Consider the following 4,686-nt stretch of genomic DNA (forward strand, 5'->3'; position numbering starts at 1 on the left):
GACAGGGTGCGTTGAACATTTCCACTGAGAGGATGGGAGGTAGCCACTGACAACGGTGAAATCCTTGCATACAGCTTGCCATGGAAGGAGCCTTGCGTGATTGAAGAAGAAGACAGTAGGAAAGCAGAGATTCAGAAGATGGAGCATCTCCAAAACCTCATCCTATTCTCTATCACTGCAAAACAAGTACTTATTTCATGTTCTTTTACTTTTCACAATCAATCCTGATAATTTCTGATATCCTGACTAAGATTTACAAGACAACCATAGCTTGCTTCAAGCCGACAATCTCCGTGGGATCGACCTTTACTCACGTAAGGTATTACTTGGACGACCCAGTGCACTTGCTGGTTAGTTGTGCGGAATTGCAAAAGTGTGATTGCAATTTTGTGCACCAGTTATACGTTGGAGTGTAAGTGATCTCCCAAGACTTACCCAAGTTGGATTGCTGTCTTCAAAGACTACCTTGGCTTTCATGCATAATCTAAGGATGGTGCTGGGGTACCAAAGTCTAGCACCCGAATCTCTCTTCTCAACTGATTCTTGGATTCCCTCAGCTATAATTTTGTGTACGTTGATGCTTCCACCCTTTATTAAATAATGTACCATGGTAGTTCGAGCAATATTGACCTCAGAATTGTTTGCGACTGGAAGGATAGACCGTCTCACAAGCTCAAACCATCCCTTGGCTTCCGGGATGAGGTCGCCTCTCCTAATGAACCGTGGTCTCCTATCTGAGTACCTTTCCCAATCCGATCCTATAACACACATGTCGTTCACAATCTCTTCAAGTTCATCATTGTCAGGGCCATTGCTTATTCTTTCATGATAACTGAGCTTGTCAAAATAGGGTGATTTCAGATGAAGAGTTCTTGTTATAGCATTGGGGCTGAAATCTACCTCTGTTCCTCTTATGTAGCTCTTGAAGGTGGGGGCTATGGTCTTGTCTTCTCTAACCATATTTGCATAGAATTCCTTGATGAGGGTTGCATTTATCCTTGCTTCCGGGTTAGTGAGCTTTTGCCATCCCCTTTACTCAATTTTTTCTCGAATCTGTGGGCATTCATCTTCATTAAATTGGAATGTCAACTCAGGCAGTATTGTTTTGTTCTTTATCCGTTCAAACTCGAGCTCATGGAAGGATGTTTTGAATCTCCCAGCATCGGAGGGAGGTTACCCCATAGGCTCCTTTCCTCTTCGCCTCTTGGAGCTTGATGATGCCATTCAAGATGGTTGACGTGTGGTTGCGATTCACAAGATGTGGTTAGGAGAGTGTGTATGAGACTTTCGGTAAAGTAGAGAATGAAGTGTGTGTCCGAGAGAAGGAAGAGAGAGGAATGATATTATGAAGTGTATACGGAGAGATTGTGTGAAGGGGTTTATATAGGAAGATGGCAATTGATTGAAGGGTGTGGATTGATGGTTTTGTTTGATAATGGACCGTTAGGGTTTGGTGTTGAATGAGCACAAGGATCACCTCTTTTATGAGGGTCTTGGTTCGGGTCCCCAAGGCTATCCAACTCCCAATGTTGCATGGCACACTTCCAAGGATATTTCCCTTGAAGACAAGTGTGAGATTTCCTTGGTATAGTGGCCAAATCTCCCTTCCTTAATTGTCCTATCAAGTACCATCAATGTCCTCTTTGATTCCCTATACACGAAGAAAAATTACAAATGGTTAATTAAAATTTTTGGTGGGAAAATTTAAAGTGTGAGCTAGCTAACAAAAAATATCTTTTTCTTTTGTTTTTAAATGGCTAAATGCTTTCCATGAATGCAAATCAATCAACAACTAAAACCCCCATGCATGCAACGTTGGTACACCAAACTTGTTTGTGATCAAATGGTGCAACAAGTTTGGGGAATAATTTTACCTCATAAAGTGTGTTCAAGCCCACTTGGTGTGCCTTGAACACCAAACTTATTATGCACTATACGCTGCATGTAAAGGAGTCTTTTATTGGTTGTCAAAATTGATTTAAAAATCCATGAAATTTGCCTTATTACTACTATTAGAAATTAAAGGAAGAGGGCATTGAACATGGGTTGCCTCCCATGGAGCGCTTCTTTAGCGTCATTAGCTTGACATTTGGTCCTTGTCAAGGTGGTTGATAGTGCTTGAAGTCTTCTTCCCTTGCAGTGAACCTATATCCATTGGCTTTGTTGATAAGCTCCATATGCTCTAAGGACAAGATTTTGTTGATGGTGTACACTTGAGGTAGCTGAGATGGGATGGTAGGAAGATGAGGTGGGATGGTTGGATAGTGAGCAGAGATCACTTCATCTCCCGGGGAGAAATCCTCTGTAGGGATCTTCTTGTTTTTCCATCTTCTGGGTACTTTCCTCCTTGTTTCTCTTGATGCTGTCTTGCTTTCTATAGATTCTTTCTCTAAGGGATCCTTGTTGCTAGCTTTGCATGACTCTGGTGAGCTCAGCTCCCTTTGAGTTACCTTTAAATGTGGTTCTTCCTGAATATATGACTTTCCAACCAATGGGGTTTCCAATTGTGTTGTTTGTGCTTCACTGCTTGTTTCTTGCATCAGTGCTTCATTATGCTCTTCTCTTGATTCTTTGTTTTCTTGACTTGCTTCTTGCCATGATTTGAAGACATTGAAAGTGAGCTGATCGTCATGTATTCTCAGCACTAACTCTCCTCGCTCTACATCTATGAGTGCTCTAGCTGTGGCTAGGAATGGCCTTCCGAGAATAATGGAGTAAATAGGATTCTCATCCATTTCCAGGACAACAAAGTCTGTGGGGAGATAGTAGCTCCCAACCTTCACCAGCACATTTTCAACTTCTCCTATTGCCTGTTTTTGAGTTTTGTCAGCCAATCTGATAATTACATCAGTAGGAGTTAGTTCATTGATTTGGAGCTTCTTCATGAGAGAGAGGGGCATTAAGTTGATGCTTGCTTCCAAGTCACAAAGTCCTTTGTCAATCTTTGTTTCTCCTATGGCACAGGGAATGTGAAAAATCCCTAGATCCTTCTTCTTTGTGGGTGGCCCTGGTTGAATGAGAGCACTACAATCCCTGTTCATCTTTATTGTTTGTCCACTCTTCAATGGACTTTTTCTGGCTAGTAGCTCCTTTATATACTTGATGTAGAAAGGCATTTGCTGGAAGGCCTTAATGAATGGTATATTTACATCAAGAGATGCAAACATATCGAGGAACCTTGAATATATTCTCCTTGCTACACCACCTTTAAGCCTTTGGGGAAAATGTGCATATGGGTTCAATACCTCCTTCTTCTTTAGCTCTTTCTTGAGTATGGGTTGAAGTGCATGGCTTATTTATTCCTGGTTTTCCTTTTGATTATCATGGAGGTGTTCTACTCCATTCATACTCCTCTCATCATTTGTGGTTATCATCTTACATTATTTCCACCTTACTTTCTTTGTTTCTCCCCATGGATTCTTCTCTGTGTCACTGGGAAAGCCATCAGTGGGTTTGGGAATTTGTTGAGATAGATACCCTACTTGGGACTCCAATCTCTTGATGTTTTCTCCTTGGTTTTTGATATTGGCTCGCACTTCTTCCTTAAACACCTTATTGTCTTGGACTTCTCTGCATAAGTTTTCAAGTAGAGCCTCAATCTTTGAGAGTCTATCATCTATTAGAGATGGTGGGTTGAGATTAGGTGGTTGAGAAGGTTGGTTAGGTGGGTGTTGATAGAATCTTTGTGAGGTGTGTTGGTGAGTTGCATTGTTGTTGGAATTGAGGTTGTGGCATCTCTGATCTTGACCTTGGTCTTGTTGATTTTCCCACCCAAAGTTGGGGTGATTTCTCCATCCAGAGTTATAAGTTTTGGAGTATGGATCATGGATTTGTCTAGGTGAGTTTCCAACATAGTTGGCTTGCTCCCAGTCACCTTCTTCTCCTATATTCACCTTCTTAGTAAGATCTGCTAGCTGCTTGGCGATCATCTTATTTTGAGCTAGCAATGCATCCATGTGGTTCAGCTCCATTACTCCTCTAGTGTTACTTCTTTCGGAGGCATAAAAGTAGTCATTCTCAGCAACTGTTTCAATGACATCGATGACTTCTTCAATGGTTTTCTTCTTGTTTAGGGAGCCATCTGATGAATGATCTACGGCCTTCTTTGACTCATAGGAAAGTCCTTCATAGAAAATGTGAAGTTGAACCCATTCATTGAACATTTCTGGTGGGCATCTTCTTGTTAAATCCTTGAATCTCTCCCATGCTTCATAGAGAGTCTCACCATCTTGCTGTCTGAAAGTCTGCACCTCAGCTCTCAGCCTGTTGATTCTTTGAGGGGGGTAGAATTTTGCCAAAAATTTGTTCACCACATGTTCCCAATTTGTTAGGCTCTCATTTGAAAAGGATTCAAGCCATTTGGAGGCCTTGTCCCTAAGTGAAAAAGGGAACAAGAGCAGCCTATAGACATTCGGGTGGACTCCATTAGACTTCACAGTGTCACAAATTCTCAGGAAGGTGGTTAGGTGTTGATTGGGGTCTTCTTGAGCACTTCCTCCAAATGAACAATTATTTTGAACAAGGGTGATGAGCTGGAGTTTTAGTTCAAAGTTGTTGGCATGTATGGTGGGCTTCTGGATGCTACTTCCACAGTTTCCTGGATTAGGATTGATGTAGGAGCCTATAACTCTCCTTTCTTGCCCAACATGGTTTGCAGGGCCTTCTCTAGCATGGTTGTGAGCTTCT

At 41.8% G+C, this 4,686-nt stretch overlaps 1 non-coding gene across 1 annotated transcript; it reads left to right on the forward strand.

Moving 5' to 3' along the window:
• Nucleotides 1–4,157: 4,157 nt before the first annotated feature.
• LOC127740197 (small nucleolar RNA R71) lies at nt 4,158–4,265 on the forward strand. Its single transcript, XR_008000878.1, has one exon. It is a non-coding gene; the product is annotated as a small nucleolar RNA R71 (small nucleolar RNA).
• The last annotated feature ends 421 nt before the right edge of the window (nt 4,266–4,686 follow it).

The sequence above is a fragment of the Arachis duranensis genome, chromosome 6 (genome assembly GCF_000817695.3).
Source record: "Arachis duranensis cultivar V14167 chromosome 6, aradu.V14167.gnm2.J7QH, whole genome shotgun sequence".
Taxonomy (NCBI): Eukaryota; Viridiplantae; Streptophyta; class Magnoliopsida; order Fabales; family Fabaceae; genus Arachis; species Arachis duranensis.